The following is a 21,289-nucleotide window of genomic DNA, read 5'->3' on the forward strand; positions in this document are numbered from 1 at the left end:
TATAGAAAACCCGACGCCTGCTAAGCACTCTGCACCCGGCCGCCCCTGTGCCGCGGAGGGTGTGGTTTGTGTGCATGTTTGTGTCGCCCCAGTGCTCTACAAAGCCCCCCTGATCTGCCCTCCGAAGACGCAGGTACTTACCTGTTGGTAGACTGGAACCGGAGCACCCTTGTTCTCCATAGGCGCCTATGTGTTTTGGGCCCTCCTTTGACCACTGCACCTGAACGGCCATGTGTTGCTGGTGCGGTGACTTTGGGGTTGCCTTGAACCCCCAACGGTGGGCCGTTTATGCCCAGGAAACTGAACTTGTAAGTGTCTTACTTACCTGAAAAACTAACCAATACTTACCTCCCCCAGGAACTGTTGATATTTGCAGTGTCCACTTTCAAAATAGCTTATTGCCATTTTAACTAAAACTTTGTATGTTACTGCTCTAATTCAAAGTTCCCTACTTACCTGTGTGGAGTACCTTGCATTTTATGAATTCACTTATGTGGCTTTGTGGTTCTAAAATAAATTAAGAAAATATATTTTTCTATATAAAAACTATTGGCCTGAAGTTAAGTCTTTGAGTGTGTGTTCCTCATTTATTGCCTGTGTGTGTACAACAAATGCTTAACACTACCCTCTGATAATCCTACTGCTCGACCACACTACCACAAAATAGAGCATTAGAATTATCTAATTTTGCCACTATCAACCTCTAAGGGGAACCCTTGGACTCTGTGCACACTATCTCTCACTTTGAGATAGTATATACAGAGCTGACTTCCTAAAGTAGGTGAGTGTTTTCTGATTAGAAAATAGTACCTACTTTAGATGTAGTTCAGTTAGCATGATCAATGTCTAATCAGTTTGCATAGACAGCTATTGATTTGGCAGAATATTAGTGCATGTTTATTTTATGTAAGCAGGCCTTTCGCTCTCTCTCTCTCTCTCTCTTTCTGCTTGTGTTGTTTCCATTTCAGCAAAGTCATTGAAAAGAAACCTTAGCTGTGGTGTCTGTAATGTAATATTTGTGTTCACTCGAAAAATAAATGTGTAGGATCTTCCTTTATTCTGCAACTTTTCAAGGATTCCTGGTGATGCTCAGTGTAGTATCATAAAAAATGTTCCAGAGGCAATCATCTGCAAAAATTCTAAGCATAGTGGAAAAAAGGAATTGCAACTCCCACAGCAATGTGACAAACAAATAATACAAAAACCATTCAAAATGTAATGATCGCACTAATCATATTAACAAACTCTTCATATGAAAATTCCAATAAGAAACGTGGTGCTACTTATGATGGCGCACAGCAAAGGTGAACAAGTGAAAAAATAAATGTGAATAAACACGAAATGAAATAAACACGAAAAGAAACTAATCAACCAACAAGACAAAAGATTGTGTATACGAAAATCCAAAATCACATAATTACACAATACTGTTAGTCCTGCCATCGAATGAACATGTGGTTGATAAGAAGTCAACGTTTCGACCTTAACCTGGCTTATAACTGTATCTCTCAGAAAATAAAATATGCAGAGTATATTAAGATCATCAGAATGGATCATTAGCACAATCATGAAAATATCAGACTGCTAGTAGAAGGAGAAAACAAAGTCAGAATCTTTTGTTGGCCGCGTCCCGCTGTGAATGCAGGGAAAACTAGGTATCACCACCTGTGTGTGAAGAAGCGGTTTAAATAGAAACTAGCCTCCGACTCCGAATATGAAAGAAGTGTGGGTGCCATCTTGAGATATGCATCAGAGTGATAGAAACAGAAAAGTGTCAGTCTCCCCAAAACTGGGTATCACCATCTGTGAGTGACAAAAAGGTTTAAATAGAAAGTAGTCTCTGACTTTGGCTACGGAAGGAGGGTGGGCGCCATCTTGAGATGTGTATCACAATGATAGAAACAGAAAAGCGTCTCTGCGAAGTGTTGCACTATGCAGTGGCGATTCCGAGGAACAACGGGGGGTTCTGTGTCAAAATGCATCGTGCAGCATTGGTTCTGGTGAGTGATGCGAGGTCCTGCGGCAAGTTGCGTCAGTCAGCATTGGTTCTGATGAGAAGCTGCAAGGGCTGCAATGGAAGGACCATGTGGGGTTTTGGTTGTGCAGCATTGGTTGTGATGCGGAACTGTGAGGGCTACTTATGGTGGTGTCACTCTGTGTCAGTTCTGATCAGGACCACAGCTGGGCTGACAGAGCACCTTTATCGCCACTTCCAAGGGTCCAGGGTTGGGGAGGCACCACTTGGGGAGGTAAGGACTCACAGCAAGCAGAATCCAGGCACAGGGCTCAAGTTTGCTGGAACTTGTGGTGTCACTGTAGCTCAGGAAAAGAGATCAGCTAAGAGGTCAGCTAATTAGCCCTTGGAGACACTCTAGCAGGGCCCAGTCCTTCTTCTTCAGGTAGCAGGACATCGGAGCAGTCCCTCCTGCAAGCGGGACGCAAATCAGCTGGGCAGTGCCTCTTGCAGCAGAGCAGCCTTCTTCTGAGTCTTCCACAGATCCAGAAGTGATTTGAAAGTGGGTCCATGGGTACCCTTTTTATACCTGGTCACTCTTTGAAGTTGGAGAAACATCTGGAAGCTTCCCCTACTGAGGTGTCTAGAATTTCCTGCTTTGCCTGCCCTGGCCACAGTCTATCTCGGGTAGAATGGGCTAATATGAAGTCCTTTGTGTGGGAGCTGGGCCAGTGCCTCTGAAGTGCAAGTGTGGTAGGTGACAGCTCTGGCCCTTCATTAAGTCAGGATGGCTGATCCTGCTAACACCCAGACCTTCTATTGTGATGCTGTCTGAGAAGAATACACAAAGATCAACTGCCAACTACATCTATTAATGTGACCCAGGAACAGACTACAGGCAGAAAATGGTTAGGACAAGAAAATGGCAACTTTCCAAAAGTGGCATTTTCAGAATTGTGACATAAAATCTGACTTTACCTTAAAAGAGGGTTTTCAATTATAATTCCCATGACACCAAACAGAACTTTCCTACCTACTCCCAATAAAAAGTTATCACTTATTGAGTATAATAATGTTATCCTGTGGGAGAGGCCTATCAAAATTGAAAAACAAATTTGGTCATTTGTAGTTCCAGGACATTTAAAACTTACAATTGCATGTCCATATTTTTAAATTCAATGTATCTTCTAGAAGTACACCAGAATTATTTGCTACTATTTTAGGACCATTTCTAGACATTTATAATCCAGAAAAGGGGGAGTTTCTGAAATTGATCCCATAAGGTGGACATGATTGCACTGTTTTACTTGTGTTAAAGGTCCACTGTAGCTGACTTCTCTACACATAAGTACTTCTGATTCTTATTTGACACCTGTTCTGCCAGGATGCCCAGGTGGAACCTATCCGTCTGTGCGAGAGAACCTTACACTGCAGATGCACATGCTAATCCTGTTCAGTGAGCGAGGGAACCTTTCACTGCTTAGCCTCATGTTGTGCCTATTATTTGGGTGAGGGCCACATGCAATCCTGGAGGCATAATTACTTTGATTGCGGTGCTGCATGAAAGGGAAAGAGCAACAGTACCATATTTCCTGAAATATGGTGCAGCTCTCCACAATTACGCCTGCCTCGAGGAGTTGTACATTTTTGGAGCAAATGCCTTTCTAAAAATGTCTGTAGATAGGGATTTGTATCAAAACCTATGGGTGGGTCCATAGGAATGCTTGCATACCACCCATGGAATGCCTCCATGAAGCAAAGTAGCTCAAAGTGGCGCGTACCGCTCACTTTGCATTCCTTCAGCCAACTTTCCAATGCAAATCCTGATTTATGTTGGAAAGCAAATACCAACACAACACTGCTCCAGGTTTGTTACATGTGTACATGGTATCTGTTCTTTTAGGGGATACCAAGGTGATACCTCTGCGTGAGGGCAGCTTGCATCGCTGATGTCCATGTTGTGTACATTCTTTGTGTCTTCCTGAAGCTTGAGAAAATCTTTTCCCAACCAACGTTTGACTAGAAGGGCAGAATCCATGATAGTTTTACAGGGTATCCACACAGCATAAATCTGAGACAATTAATCTAAATTGAACTTATTTTCTGGGTGAGTAGTTTTCTTGACGTTCATCAATAGATCTGGGCTCCTGAACCAATGCTGGATATCTTTGCACTGTTCAAATGTCAACATGATTGCATTAACCTTGCTGTTTCCTTTATATTGTGCAGATTACTTTCATAGGGTCTCCCTTCTTGACACGTGGGATTCTTATTTGTCTTCTTGAAAGCCACCATGAGACTCTGCCCCACTGCACACTGCCCACACATGTGCGAGGGGAACTAGGAAAATTTGAGGGCCTTGGTTAACTTCAGAATCACATTTTTTTAAGTGTTATGGGAATATTTTTCTTTCATTATAATTTTCTTCGTAGGCAGTCACTTTTTGGTATCCAGGCATACTTGTTTCATACTCATTTGTATAGAAGCCAGTGCTTGTTTTGCCTTTAGAAAATATAAAGCAAGTGTTATTTCACATCTAGGCGTTATACTAGGGCTTCTTGGGACCTCTGCTTCTCTTATTGAGCTTAGCTACTACCAATTCCTCCATTCATGCATTCACTCATTCATCAATCAATGCACTCACTTGGCTATTCAGTCAGCTACCCACTCTTGCACTTACTCCCCATTCACCTGTGAATCTATCTCTATCTACTCACTCATGCACCCATGATGTCACTTTCTCATTCATCCATTTATTCATCCATTTCATTCATCGGTACACTCATTCACCCAGCCATTGGCGTATTCTAGCATTCATCTACTCACCCATCCTCACTGCTACATACTACACCAGAGGTCTTCAAACTTGTTGATGTCGGATCCCCCTCTCAAAATGTTTTAGGTGCAAGGACCCCCTCCTGACAACAATTTAGAGAACGTGGTATTTCTCATCATCGACATTCATAAACATCCTGAATTCTCAGGTCAAATAATTTTTATTGTGAGGAAATAATATTAACCAAAGGTTAGTGATTGTGGGGACGTGGTCAAAGGTGTAGCTAAAAACAAAGGTCATAATTTATGAGGAATTGGAGTAGGGCAGTGCCGCAAGTCTTCTTTCTACACTTCCCTACGTCAATATAAAAGGGCAGGAATGGACTGTATTAATTAAATTCAGTGCATTCCTGTCCTTTCCCCCTGCGCTGGCGAACAAATTGCTGCCTAGCACCAACGTAGGCAGGATTGTTTTTGTGCAGGAAGGGGCACTGCCCTGCACAAAAACAATCCTGCAAGGCATTTTCCTTTTTCTAAATGTGCTGCAGAATGCACACACATGGAAAAAGAAAAAAATAGGAGAAATGAAAGCATTTCTCCTCATTACGTCTGCTCTGGGGAGACGTAAGGTTTTGGCACTGCCCAAGTTTATGTAATTTTGTAAATCTGGTGCAGTGTCAAAATCCATGGGTGTTACGTGGGAACACACACCACAATGCCCATGGAACGCCTCCTTGACGCAGAGTAAGGCAACGCAGCGGCTTGCGCTACTTATTCCTTACTCCTTATGTATGAGGCCATGCAAAGCCACTCAGGGTGGCTTTGCGTTGCCTCACAGCTATGACTGAAAGGCTTGTGCCCCAGGAGTGTCAAAAAAAGTGATGCTCCGGCGGCACATGCTCCTCATAATTAAGCCCCAACATATTCTGTAAGTGTGTTTTAGGTCTTTCACTGTCAGGTAGCTACATATAAAATAACAGTCAGCTTAAATGAAAAATAAAGAAAACAAAAGTTGTTACTTATTGGGAAATGCACTTTAGTGCATTATGAAACCTCCATTAGTTAATGCACTGCAGAGGTCTGCGTGTAACTGGAAAGCAACAGGAATAAATCTTGGTGCAGTGGAGGATAGTGACTTGTGTATTTTTAGTGCCACGAGATCACAGCCTGTGACAGAAAGCACTGTGAATATGTAAGGCATTATTTTATACTTGCATTATATACAATATTAGATAGGCCACTACAAAAAGGTTTGCTTTCAAAATGTAGATTTAAATAATACCAGAGCATATGCAATACCATTCATTTGTTAAATGCTGTCCCTTCAACACCTCAAGGTGTAGTAAGCACTAAATAACTACCATTACAACTAAAAACACACACTTCACAGCACAGTTGTTAATTCTTTGCACTACCACTCAGAATAAATGTTTGGCCTTACAAAGCTCGAGAGATTAGGTCAATGAAAGCCAGTACCGGTTGCAAAGCATTCTTTACAGTTGCAGATCAACTTGTAGTGCACATTTGCACTTCATTTGGGAAGTAGGCGCGTGGCACAAAGGTGTCTTTAGCTGTATGTGCAGCTTTGTTTCACAGCACAACAGACTCCCTGAAGGAAAGGTCATGATCGGACAAAGTGAGGGGGAAATGCGTAATTCCCTGCCTAGGACTCCACACCCTCCCAGGGGTCGCGCCCCACAGATTGAAGACCTCTGTACTTCACTGTGGCCCTGATTTACTAGGTTCTCATGCAGTGCAGCAGCCAAAAACTCTGTGCTGTGCTGCGTGAGGAGAGAGCAGTAGAGCGCAATATTAACAACAATATGGCACTCTCCTCCTCTTTCCCGCGCACTGTCACACAAATCTGCTGCCATGTGCCATGCACACACCTTAGCTCCAAAGTGCAAGGGTGTGTGCGTAAGTCTAGCATAGGTTTTGTACTAGAAGGGTACACCCTTCCAGTACAAAATACTATGCGTAGACACACTTTAAAACTTTTCTTACATTTTAACGCCTGCTTTCACATGAAGTTAACTTTTGGTGCGAAATCTTGTCTACTATTGTTTGTAGATAAGGTTTTGCGTCAATAAGCATGGGTGGTTGCATGGGAATGCCCATGAACCACCCATGTAACACCCTCTTTGCGCTAAGTAACGCAAAGCAGTGCTTTGAGTTACCTTTAGGGTACTTTCTAGCGCAAAACAAGTTTTGCTCTGGAAAGTAAATAGGTAAAAAAAGATTATGCGTCGAGTGAGGCAACAACAAGGTAAAATCTCCATAAATACACCAATGTGTGCGTAAGGACGGCTTCATGAAGGGAGGCTTGAAGGGCTTTCTCCCTGAGAAAACTTTTTGAATATTTCACTTAAAATTGCTAAAATATCATGGCTCTGAAAGGGCACCCAGGAAATATTCCACTAAACTCATGACTTGGTTTGGGAGGAGAGCAAGGGTGGGTGTTTAAGGAGGTTCATTGTTATTTAACTTTTAGTTTACAGTGTTCAATGATGTGACAGTGGTACAAGTAAAAGATTAACCTTGTACACTGTGGAAGGGTGCAAGGTCACATCTTTGGTATTTGTCCCTAGCTGGGGTTCAGCTGCTAGAGTCAGTGCTCTTTTAACTTGTACAACGTTTCTTCCTGTTCAGGCTATGAGACGCTCTCCAGCATCACACTACAGTGAAGTAAACCTCCTCCATAAACAGGTAACAAATACAAACATCATTTAGAAGAAGATAACTATAACATATATAAACGTTTTGCTCAGCATACAAGAATCACGAAGTGGAGGTGCGTTCATGCACAGAGGAGCTGCTGTCCGCCCATAATATGCTGTGGCGGCTTACACTTGTACAGCAACGAGTGGAAAAACACATTCCCGTTTGGCAACACAGTACCACTGTTTAAACGGATTTACTGTACATTCTGCATTTCACCGATCTGCTTCAGTACTCTCTCATAAGCCAGCTCCCCCTTCAACAGCCATTGTAGTTCAGTGGATGCTGTGATGTGATCAAAACATATATAAAACCAAAAATAAATATTGCCTCAAAGCACAAAAGTAGCAACAGATCCGTAGCTCAAGCCAATGTTAATTGTAAATTACCCATCTAAGTGTTGTTTAGAAAATTATAAAAGAACAAAAGTTGATGTGATAAATGGTTGCAAAAGTGTCAGTCATTGGCAATTTTTTGGGGCACACCACAGTCCATGGTTTGTATGCCCAGTGTGCCAATCCAGATGGGGAACAGCCATATGCAAATCAGCCTCCAGTCAGAACAGTTCAGTCCGAATTGCCAAACCAATTTCCCTCTGGATGGAAGGAGAACACAGGCATCTTGAGACTGGTTCTACTCGAGTTGGGCCTCAACACTCAAGTGCAGTCTGGACCCTGTGGCAGCGAGAGCTAGGAGCCCATGCCTGGGAATACTCCTCGCATCCAAGGCATCACCAAAAAAGTGATAGGCGAAATGCTTGAAAAATAATCTTGTGCTGGACATCGCCCGGACTGCATTGCAGTCCATTTAATATATTTTCTTTATTCACTGCAGCACTTCAGATGGCAGTTAACCATTTGAGAATCTGTTGGTCTTGCTCTGTTTGGAACAGTCGGTCTGTAACCGCTAGGCCACGTCCCCTCTTAACAAGAACACAAGCATTTCCAGACTGAGAAATCACAGTTGGAAGTGGTTGCTGAATAAATACTAATTTAAAGAAAAGAGAGGAATAAGAAATAGAAATTGAGGAAACAATGAAGAAGTGAACGGGAAGATGGGAAGTGGGCCTAGTAGAGTGGAATAGTTTCTAGATTACAAAATTCAGTTCTATGGAATTCATTTTTATGTTTGGCTTAACAGCACTAATGCCTAATTAACCTGTTGTTACCATTTCTTTAAAATACACATAGAGTGGGATTGGCTCACCTCACAAGTGAATTTCTCACCTTATGCCTTTAGCTGTTTGGTTTATCAGTCCGCCTCCTATGGAGTGCTTACATTGCAATACATGAGGTACTATTTTACATATCAAAAGTACATTGAATCATCACATATTAGACCTATATAAATGCTTCACACAACGCAGTGCAGCAAGTCAGGTTGCTGCACTACATGAACAGGAGAGAGTAGAAATTTGCCACATGTATGAAGGTTTGACACACTGTTTCAATGCCCTGGCGCACTTGGCATCAACACTGACACCTTTATGCCATGGCGCAAGGGTTCCTGTATTGTAGTCAGAATAGGTTTTGTGTAGGAAGGGATACCTTCCTGCACAAAAATATTCTTTGAGGCTATTTCCTCTTTATAATTGTGCTGCAGATTGCAGCACACATGCAAAGAGGAAGTAACAAAGAGAAACAAAGATATTTCTCTTCGTTACACCAGCCTCATGTAGGTGCACCATTTTGGTGCTACGTTTTTGTAAGTATGTACAGGAACTTCCAAGCACCACCTATATAGCCCTGGCCCTACGCAAAGGTAGTTAGGCATTTTTTCAAAGCCAAGCAAATCAGGATTTGTGTGGCTTTATAAATCCTAAAATAGATTTCGCGTCAGGGCTGCACCAAACAAATGACAAAACCCCAATTCAAAATCTTAATACATCTTGCACTAAATTCTTATTTCAAATATAGATTTTATACAGAAAGCAATCTTTTGAGGAATCACTTTAGACAGCAGGTAGTGCAGGCACAGCACATGTAGCAGCAATGGAAACTTCCTACATACACAGACCCTCTCCCAGGTACAGCACAGGCAATAACAGTGGAGGTTTACAAACAAACACAGCGCCTGCAGCACTGGAAGGTACATTAGTGCATAACATGTGGTCCGCAGACCCTAGGGGTGCACAATGCCTACACAGGGCGTCTGTGATTGTGTACAACTTTAAATAATATTACAAGATTAGTAAAGCATATACACATTAAAAAGAAAAACTTAAAATTAAGGCCCTAATTTAGATGTTAGCAGTAATGGTTCCACCATCAAGTGTTTGATTGAAAACCCGTCTGCCGCCGTGATGGTCTGCATGCCATATTTAAATGTTGACGGTCCATTTGGTGAAAGTCAGCGGGATAGTGAAAAGTGGCTGCCGTTGAGACTCCAGCCACCCTTCCTACCATGCACATTTGGATGTGCCTTCCCACCAAGCAAAAAGCGGCAGTCTGACCTCAACTTCTGAGTTGGCGGATTGGGGGGGAAAGGGGTGAACACTCAAATGTTTCCCCAATTTAACCACCGTCTTCAACTGGACTCGACTAGACAACACCTGCAGTCGCTGCTGCCACTGACCCACGGAGAAAACATGACCCTCCCCTGTTGCCAGACTCGAAGGTAGGGATAGCGCATTGCCAGGGTACATTGGGTGGGCACTGCACAGGAGGTCGGAACCACTGCAGGCATATACATGACACAGTCATTTTTAAAAATCACTGTGACATGCATATGCTGGGGAGACAATTGTGGTAGAGATGGCTGGGGACACACTGGCATAACACCCAATGTCGTACACATATACACGTCATTGTGGTGTCACCATTCATTGCCAAATGAATGCTGGCACCCACAATGATGGTACAATCACACTTGTCAACGGTGTCCCTGTGCATGCATTGCAAGAGAACCTGTACTGGTGGGTTTGTGCTATCTGTTGTGTATGTGAGTCAGTCCATGTATGTGTGGGTGTGTTTAGATTGGCTGTTGAGGTGGTGGGAGCTGAAGTGGGTGATGTGGTTGTGTCTGTATGTGTGTCACTTGCAGGTGAGATCGATGTTGTTGGTATGTTGTATTGCCATGTAACACATTCAGGTGAGTGTTGTTGTTGTGTGGCGAATGTTGTTATGATGTGTGCAGTTATGCTTGTATGTAAGTTTGTTTGTGTATCTGAGTGTGTATTGTGTTGGTTGTTGTGGTTGTGTCATGTGTGGGTGAAGTTTCAATAGTGTGTATGTTGTGTCATGGATGTATGTCAATGTGTGTCTTCGGTATATACTGGTTGTGTTGAAATTGTAATAGATTATGGTGTGTATGTGGTGTATTGTGTGCAGGGGGACACATATGGCAGGAGGGACATACATGGCTAAGGTACAGTGTGTTACTTACCTCTATTCCATAGCCACTGCCATTGTATGAAGTCCATTGGGCCCGCTGATGTTCCCACAGTCAGCAACCTGTCACCAGTTCACTGCTTGCAGACATGTAACATCTAAATACGGCGGGCAGAACACTGTCGACTTGACAGTGTTCTCGGGTCCGCCTCTGACACAGCTTGGCATTAACACCGTCAAGATCTAAATCAGGCCCTTAGACTTTTACAATAGGGTGTTAATTTGAAATTAGAGGCTATATATTAAGCTTTATTTGTGGCAGTAACACAAGTACATTAAACAGAAACCTATAAGGACATTTAGTTGCCTGTATTGAAGCACTGGTATGCGCAGACAGAAAGAGCATGCATTAGAAGCACAAAAGATACATCTATATGCCCCTTTAGCATATTGTTTGTTTAAATAAACAAGCTTATTTTAAGAAACTCTAATCTTCCCATTAAAATTCCAAATTTAGTATATTTTTTTGTTTGTGAATTAAATACAATATTTCAAGATGTGTTATTTTTTTGATCTATACTTGCATCAATATTTTGTGCGTTGCTTTGAAGTTCAAATCATAGAAATTGCTTAGGCTGGGATCCCTGGTTTCAAGTAGTGATTCATAGTCCCTTTGAATCTGGATAGCTGCTTAACAAGATCCCAGCGATGGCGTTGCTTTTGGTAGAAAAAGCTCTGTGCATGAAAATTCAGCTTCTGAAGACGCTGAAGTCCTCTCTTCAGGTAGATACTTTTAATTTTCACCTCATCTCCATTTCTACCTTAAGACTTGGGGGTGATTTAGATCTTGACGGAAGTTCCGCTGTTTCTCCGAGGCTGCGGTTTCAAATACTCCGTCATGCTGACGGATTTCAGACCGCTGTATTAAGATGTATTGTGGCTGAGGTCCGACCACCTCGATGGAGTGTTATATGTAGCGTAAGAGCTGCCCCATTGACAGTCTCTTATGCTGGGTAACCTCACTGCTTTGCTGTTAGGCTGGTGGATTACCACCAACCATATTTAGGTTTCACAGTTGTACTAGTGTTGTTCTGGCACGGTTTCCTGATGGAGGAGGTCCGTCGCAGGAGGTGTTTAACAATGTGCTTTGCCTGTGACTATGGAATAGATGCTAGCAGCACACACCTGATGTACTAAGGCTATATGTGTCCACCTGCATCCCACACTATACAACACACTCCATTCACATCATGAACCTTTGCCATACCACCAGAACACAACACTTACCTGTAGGAAAGACAAAATGTAATACATCCAAACACACAACATACACACACTATTGACACTACACGCTTATACAACACAACCACACCAACCACCACAATAACACAATCATCTAAAACAACACGTGCACACAAAAGCACACCTACCCTATAACACCACCAACCAAAACCAAACACCCACACTCACCTAAATGTTACACACCAGAAAAACATCACACAACCAAATATACACAACAAACACCAGACCCACATGCAACTGCCAAACATACGGACACAACCACATCACCCACTTCAGCTTCCTCTACCTCAACCAGTCAATCCACTCACACCCCTCCTACCCTTATTCCTCCCTCCCAATTCTTCCAATTCTTCAACTACCTTGCCTTGACCCCTACCACATCTACTCCCGCTGCTTCCAAGTAAAAGCCTTGAGCTGCCTGATATGTGACCAGTAGATGCTACTTTCTGAAGAGGTTACCCCTGGACTACAGGCAGGGGAGAAGCTACGGGCAACAAAGCCAGGATAAAGTGTATCTTCCAAACATTGTTCACTATCCCATATGTGTTCTACAGCCAAAATGATGTGCATGAGATAAGTACTACATGGATGAATACCTGACTTTTAGTTACACAAAGTTTGTCCTACATTCACTGTTGCTGTACAATACATTGTGTTAATGGAATGGAATTGATGTAACAGTGAGATACATGTTCTGACTCCCATTCATTACTGGAAATACAACATTTCACTGACATCCCGTTGCAAAGTTCCAACATTGTCGTTGCTTACTATTGTGATGGACGTTGAGAATTTGGTGCAAGCATTCATTTCGGTAATGAATACATACACCAAAAAATAATTTTTAATAATAATTAGCAATGGGTGTTGATATAGGTGTGTTCCATTTCATTACTGACACAACTAGTTTCAATACAGATGCATAACACAAACATTTTTAAAAAATCATAGAACTTGTGTGTAAGCGCATGGGTCCTGAGCTAATGTTAAGTGACAATTCAATGTTAACAAGTAATATGGAGCACTAACCTTCTAGTCCGGTGACGATGGGGTCGTTTTCCTTCATGGTCTGGAGGCAGCAGCAAAGGCAGGTCTTGTCCAGTCTGGCTCCAGTAGAAAACGGGAGAAAGAAGGGAAGAAATGTAGGTTTTTACCTCATTTCCCTTCCAATCTACCAACTCCAATGAGGAGAATTCCCCGCCACAGTTGCCCTGTCCGGGAGGCACATCCTGATTGGCTTGGCTGTAAAACTGGCTAGGGTCCTGCCAACAGCCGCTCTTTCCGCTCTGACCGGTGGAGCAGGTGTAAAAATCTGGCAGAGTTGGTGGGACTCGGGCTGTCTATGGTTCCACCAGCATCTAAATGGAGTGGGTGGACTGCAAGTCAGTGGACCGAAACTGCCAACATCTAAATCAGGCCCTTAGTCTCTTTTTTGGATGTAAAACCTTCCAGTTCTTCTGAAATCTGGCACCTTTTCATTGATGTCTGCTGAAAATTTGGAGTTCTTGGAGGTATGAGCTTTTCAGCCATTTCTAAGGCTCCCATTACCTCAAGGACAGTATTTAGAGGCCAGGACACACTCTAACAGAGGCCATCAGCAAGGCCTATTCCAAGTTTAATAGTAACTGGTCAAACCAGTTACTCCAGGGAAAAGGCTTCATGTAGCCACACAGAAGGTCAGCCTACTGACACTTGGAGTCCACTTCCTTATCCTGGGTACAAGTTGGTCCATCCCTGCAGGTTTCCACACAGGTTTCAGACAGCAGGTCCAGTCCTCTTCTGTTCTGCCAAAGGACCAGAAAGTGTTTTGAGGATGGGGTTCATGTGCTACTATTGTTTAATTCACTAATCAGTGGGTGGGGGTGATTCCTGGACACTTCCTGACCAATGGACAAAAAGGTGCCAAGGGCAAACCTTCTCACTTTTACTGGATATCATGTTTGCCTCACTGCAAAATATCCCACAGTACACCATTTTCAGTAAAATCCAACACAGCAAAAGTCTTTCTGCACCTGGAAGATCCAGCGGCACAGTGATGATCTGTGTAAACTAATGAGCAGTCCCCTCTCAATCAAACACTCTAAACTGGTTCTGGGGGCCTTCTTGCCCCTCAGTTGAGACTAAAGACAGAAAGCGCAACTGAGTTTTGGAATCAAAAGACCCCTCTTATACAGGTGTCCCTTATCACTAAGCTATAAAAGTACAGGTCTGCCCCTTGTCTGTCCCTTTTAGGTAAGTAGAGTTTCTGGCCACTCCTAAACTGCTCTGCTTGGGTTAAGTGGGGTCATATTCTTCTACCCCTTCCACAATCCCTGCCCAAGCCATCCTGTCAGGCCTAGAACACTGTCTATGCTCTGCGAGCAATATTTCACACCTCATCAAAGCAACCCTCATAGGCACGCTAATGCTAATTGGTTTGCAGGGGCTTCAGATAGGGAAAGTATAACTTTTTAAGAGTTACTTTTCCTATATATTTATCAAAACTCCAACTTCACCATTGAATATGATTTTTAATTCATATTACAAACAGTGGTTGAACTGGCACTATAGCTTATTTCAAAACAAAAAAACAGGCTCAGCATACTAACTGTACTTTATATTTTTCTTCAAAGAACCAACTATAGCACTGAAAGTGAAGACAGCTTTTGGAGGCTGGTCACTGTAGGAATATACAAGCATTAAATTCTTACATGTTCCGCTTTTTGCAAACTACCTTGTGGGTCATAAGGCCTTTTTAAGGGTGTCTTACTTCATATTATAAGTAGTGTTTCCCTGCTGTTAAAAGGTTTATTTTGGCAGTTCTGCCTGCAGGCTTTAGAGCTAGAGTAAGGCTACACATGTAGGCATGAATCCATGTTTTTCTTGTCAGCCTAATGAATAGCACAATAGGTGCTGCAGCCCATAGATGACATTTAACTCTCTATTGCATTGTTGACTTTTCTTATGAAAGCCCTGCGAAGTGCCCCTCATCGTGTAGCATGATGCATCTTAGCCCCTGTCTCTGCATTGTCGTACTAAAATGCAAAGTTAAGCATTTCAGCTACCTGTTTGAATTGCTCAAGGAATTTGCACTTTGATGTTTGGAGAGCCCCAGGTGGCTGTTGAGTGTGAGCCGAGCCCAGGATGGAGGAGAGGTGACTAGCTGCTATGGATTCAAAGTCATCTCAGCCGCGGCCCACCAGTTTTTCTTGATATCCAAAAGACATTTACAGTTACACAGCAGAGCCAGGCTGCCTCCAGTCATCTACTAAAATAACATCTGACCATCTGGAATTTAATAGGGCCATGTGGCACTATTTGAGAACGTTTTAGGAAGTTATGGACAATTAAGAAGTTATGGGCATCCTACCATACAGTCCCTTAAGATAAATTCATGTCTGCGGTGCAGCCCGTTTACCTTTTGCTCTTTTCTTTATCCTGCATCTCGTAGGAATAGATGCTTTTCAAGGTGTTGCCTTTCTGTAATTTATTTCATGCACCATATTACTAATAAATAGCACATACTTTTATCAAAGTTGCCTTTATGTGTTTGGGTGAGTTCAGATTGTGGGTGGGTATTTATAATCTGGCACTCTTGGGAGCTCTGGGGTTGAGGCTGAAGAGAGAGAGAGAGGATGTGTGTGAGTGACAGCATGGCTAGGGGCAACACTAGAAAGTACATGAAGAAGGCAAAGTGAAAAGAGAGTGATGAAAGGGAAGAAGGTGATATGAGTTATGCATATGGAGCATTTCAGAAAGATGTGGGGAGAAAAGAGGTGTAAATATTAAACGGGGTGAGAGACTGCAGAGAGCAGTTGTATGAATGTGAGAACGGGCATTTGAGGTATTCTGAAACCACTGCCCTTCCAGAGATCCTAGTAATGTTAAATCCAGTCTAATATTGTCAGGATTTACACATTTTCAAATCTAATTATTTACAACAAAATCCGTGTTATTCAACTGATACTTCTAAAACACTGTCAGTAGGTCTGGTTCCTTTTAGGGGTATGTTCATTGTTGTATTATGTCTGGATACGATACAAGACAACAGAGAAGCAGCCAAATACTGATCATTGCTTTAAGTTTCATATGAGAAAGTGTCACTCAATGCAACTCTTACACACGCCATATAAACAATATGAAAACTTGGCAGCTATGTTGCAACATATATTATGGGGCTGCTACAATGTTAATTATGTTAATTGGGGATTAGTGCATTTTACCATCTTTCAGGGATCAGAGTATATACAGTGGGGACGGCACCCCATTGGGTAGAGTAAAAAACAAAAGTCCATAAAAATGTAAATGACCATGCAAAAAAGACACTAACATGCTGCACTGGTACAATATTATAAATGTGAAGTAAAACAAAATACTCCACAAACATGCACATATGTCGCTGTCTGTGCAGCAAGAACAGCATCACTGGAGAGCATATTTTAAGTGTGTTGTTTTGCCCTTTTGTCTTCTTCTACATTTTCCTCTGTCATCCTTTAGGGGAAAGATATGTCATATGGCCCATATACTCTCTTTCCCTCCTTTTCTATCTCTACAATGTTCCCCTTTCCTACCATTTGGCACATTCCATGTAGTGAAGTAGATTTTGAATGCTGAGATTAGAACAGTTGCCCTGTGAGGCAAGACTGAGAACCCTGCTAGAGAATGATAAAATAATATTTACATTAATGACTTACCTTAGTATCTTTTCTTCACTGGCGAGGAGGGCCATTAAGTGTCCTCACCCCTGTAGAATTGATATCTCGCCATTCCTGTTCACTGAGGAGCCATATACCTTTGAAGAGCCACCTCCAAGTATTTGAGCAGTACTGGAGGATTTCTGCCAGAACATTATTTGACTGTGTGATCTGGTTCAGATTTGGAAGAATTGATGGGAATATGTTTGCTCATCATGCAATACTGACTGCGTAAACTGGGACTCATTTACAAGGCATGTGGCACAGGACGACGTAGCAAGTGTCTTGCTGTGCCACCCTGGGCCACCGGAAAAGGTCAGAAATGTGCTGTATCTACAAGATGTGCTGGCACACAAATTGCTGCCTAGTGCCAAGGGGCGCTGCCTTGAACCATGGTGCATGGGTGCCTGCGTTGTGGGGATGATTGCATTTGTGCAGGAAAAAGCACCTTCCTTCACAAAAACAATCACCAGAGGTGTTTTCCTCTTTCTATGTGTGCTGCAGGATGCAGCACGCATAGAAAGAGCAACAAACAGGGAGAAATGAAGATTTTTCTCCCCGTTCTGTTGTGTCATTCTTGCACCACCCCTGAGGTGGCATAGGAATCTCACACATTCCCAGACTTGAAAATCTAGGAATGCGTCAGCTTCCTTTAGGTTCCACAGGTGTTGTGTGAAACACCCCAAGCAACACCAGTGGAATGCCCTTTTCAAATAGTGTTTTGCATCAAAGGGGTCTATATTTGCAAGACCATGAAAAGTCACGCAAGGTGGCTTTGCATGGCTTTGTAAATATGGGCTGGCACACTGTGCCAATGGAGTGTAAAGAAATGCCTCTTTGGTGGTGCAGTGTGCCGTTAGGGCCTCGCAAGTGAGGCCCACTGTGATGATTCTGAAGTTGGCATCTCTTGCCTCATCTTTATGGCCAGTTTCTTGCATTATTGCCATTGGTGGGATTATTGTTGTGCGTTACGGATTTACGTCAGCGATAAAGAACTATTGTTGAGCACTGTGATTATCTGCTTTGTTCCAGTGCTATTAAGTCCTGTCAAGTTTGTCTGCCTCGACTGTTTAGCAGCTAGGCAATGAATTCCACATTGTAATTAACAAGATTTCTGTCAGACGTAATTTAAAACCTGTTTGCTTTCACTGCGAGATTGAGCTGAGGCAGTCCGTGTCTTAATTGCTTAAACCATGGGGCCCATAATTCTGTCAGTGACCATCCTTTAATGTGCTCTAGGGGTAAGTTATAGCAGCTTGTTTTTTTTCCTTTAACTTTGGAAACTCTACTTCTGTCAGAAAGTAGCTGATATAAAGCTGTGCAGGAATTTGATTTGAAGTAACTTTCACCACTGCTTTGCGGTTATTTTAGCGCGAAGCCGGACTCCTGTCAGTAAACTGTAAACTTTGCACTTGTATAGCGCACTACTCTGGCAACATGTGTCACTCTGCATAAGAAAAGAGCCTCAGATTTTTTCAAGGGTAGCCAATTTCACTCCAGCAAGAGCTGGAATTATAACACATGGCGTGCTTTATAGCTCGTGGGAACTGATCCTGAGGTACTAATTTAATTTTAGAGTGTCTTCCCTCCATTTCAGTTGTAATCTGTTTGTAGAACTTCAACTCTGTCTGGAGCTGTTCCATGTGACTGCAATTGCTTACGAAGTAGAAAGGAGACTTCATTAATACAAGAGTACCAAGAAATATAGAAAGGGGACATCAGAATTATAAAGATAAAGAAACCTGCATGTCATTAGTGGTGTTTATTTAAAGTTTTGTTATCTACTATATCAATGTCATAATGTGAACATACATTTCAAAGTTATAATTGTTAACATTTTAGATTATATTACAGTTGCATTTATAAGAGAGAAGCATGGCTGCTGCTAGTGTGAACCAGCCTCCACCATTTTTAAATGACATAGGTAAATCTGATTTATGCTGAGAGAAATGGATTAAGGTATTTGAGACCTTTTTGTTTGCAATAAGGGGTGAGAAATTTAGCCCAGTGGGCAAACAGCATATTCTGCTTCATAACTTGGGCATTCAAGGAGGGAAAACGTTGGAAGATTAACCTGAACCTACATGGACTCAAGATGAGGTAGCAGGAGAACCACAACTGGGCATTTATTAATTAACATTAAAACAATTGGAAAATTATTTCAAGGAAAGAATAAATGTAGTTTTAGAGAGAGATACATTTTTAGTAGGGTTCAGGGTAAAAATAAAAACTTGTTGTATTATATTGCTGTACTGAGACGATTATCATCCACTTGCGAGTTTGGCTCATTAGCTGACTCACTCATGTGTGATCAGTTAGTAAGATTTACTAATGATTCCAAAATTCAAAAAAGGTTATTGATACTGAATTCAAGTTTACAAGAAGCTATAGCCATAGCAAAAACTATACAGCATACAGCAATATGTATCAAAGAAATGCAAGTGATTTCTAATGATACTAAAATAATGATAATATTAACAACCTTACAGAAGGTAACAAAATAGTGAAAGTGCTTCAGATGTGGTAACACAAATCACTTGGCCAATAACCCCAAATGCCCTGTTAAAGGAGTAATCCGTAGAAAATGCAATAAACTGGGATATTTTGCAAAGGTATGTAAGGACATAGATAAAAAAAGTGTAAATATGGTTAATCCAGAATTGCAAGACAATAAAGATGATAACAGAATAATCATCCAGGTCAAAACCACGGAAGAACAAGATAAAATTGACTATCCCACTTGTGATGTAGCTTTAGATGGTATTCTCTTCAAAGTCTTTGCTGATTCCTGCTCTCCTTATACACTGATTGATTGTGAAACATTTCTTAACAATTTTGAGGAAAAGAATACAAACCTAAACCTCGAAACGTGAGATCAGGGGTTAAAATTGTAATCCAATTCCCTTAGTGGGTATGTTAACAATGTAAATGTCTTTTAAGGACAGGAATAATTTGGTAAAGTATACATAAGCAAACGTGTCTCTAATATTTTAGGAAGGAAACATCAAAATGATTTAGAAATAAAACTAGATCCTAACAATGATGAACATGTTTTGACAATAGACAGGTCAGTTATTGGAATGGAAGTGTATAATCAATTTCCAGAAGGTTGGGTTTACTAAAGGATTTTGTGCACAAAACTTAAACACAACAGCATTCCCGCTCCTCACAAAACACGTCCTGTTCCACTTCTTTTGAGGGATCCTCTCAACAAAGAATTGGATAAATTAGAAGAGCAAGGCGTAATTGAAAAAGTTCACAGTTCAGAATGGTTATCTGCAATTGTCGTAGCTACAAAAAACAATTCTAAAAATATATGCATATGTGTTGATTTAAGAGATCTAAATGAAAACAATTGGGTAGACAGAGAGACAAACATTTGGGTAGGATTAGTGAAATGCTGAGTACCATAAGTAATGCTTCATGTATCATTGTCTTGGATTTATCCTCCACATATTATAAAGTTGCACTCCATCAAGAATCAATGTCTACCACCTCCTTTACCACACCATTTGGAACATGTAGATAGTGTAGAATAACGTTTGGCTTGGCCTTCGCCGCTGCAGTTTTTCAAAGAATAATTAATCATATTCTTAGAGATACAGATAGTTTCGAGATGACATCCTATTATATGGCATATCTGAAGAACAAAACAAATCCTTGAGAGATGTCCTTCTCAAACTGAAAGATGCTGGACTTACCATAAAGAAAGAAAAATGTAAAATCGGTGTCACTTCTGTAGATTACCTGGGCCATGCTACTTCCAGTAAAGGTATTAGACTCAAAATTAGCCTGATTGATTCTGTTAAATATACCCCTGCCTCTGGCAATAAAGATGAACTCAAGTCTGTCTTAGGCTTAACTGAATACATGTCTAAATACGTAAAATAAAATAGCTGTTCTTGAAGTCTTCTAAGAACACTTTTATAGAAAGTTAATACATTTCAATAGAATGATACACACATCAACCACTTCAATGATTTGAAAGAGGTTATTGTTAATGCTCCTAACATTGGCAAGTTTGACATCAAACTCAAAACACTATTAACCACTGATGCTAGTAATAAGGGCTTCAGTGCAACCTTGTCCCAATATGTTGATGCTACTGAGAAAATTGTGGTCTTTGCTTCTGGAACATTAAAAGGAGTGGAACTGATACACTCAACAATTGAAAAGGAAGCACTTGCTTGTTTCTGGAGTGTCAACCATTTCAAATTCTATTTATGGGACTTACCATTCCTCTTGAGAACAGATAATAAACCATAGGTGTCCAACTTATCCAGTAAGGGTATTGAAAGAACTACGCCTCACATAGTCAAATAGATTATTGATCAGAACAATTTTGATTTTAAAATGTAATATGCCCTGGGTACTAAGAATTTTCCAGCACATTGCTTATCAAGATTACTGGTAAATGTTTACAGGTATGAAACACTAATACCGGAAGAATCTCTTCTTTCTATCAACAATTCAGTGATTAAAATAGAAGAATGGGATGAGTGCATGAGAAATGACAAAACCTTATCATTAGTAAGGGA

The sequence above is a fragment of the Pleurodeles waltl genome, chromosome 1_2 (assembly GCF_031143425.1).
Source record: "Pleurodeles waltl isolate 20211129_DDA chromosome 1_2, aPleWal1.hap1.20221129, whole genome shotgun sequence".
In the NCBI taxonomy this organism is placed as follows: Eukaryota; Metazoa; Chordata; class Amphibia; order Caudata; family Salamandridae; genus Pleurodeles; species Pleurodeles waltl.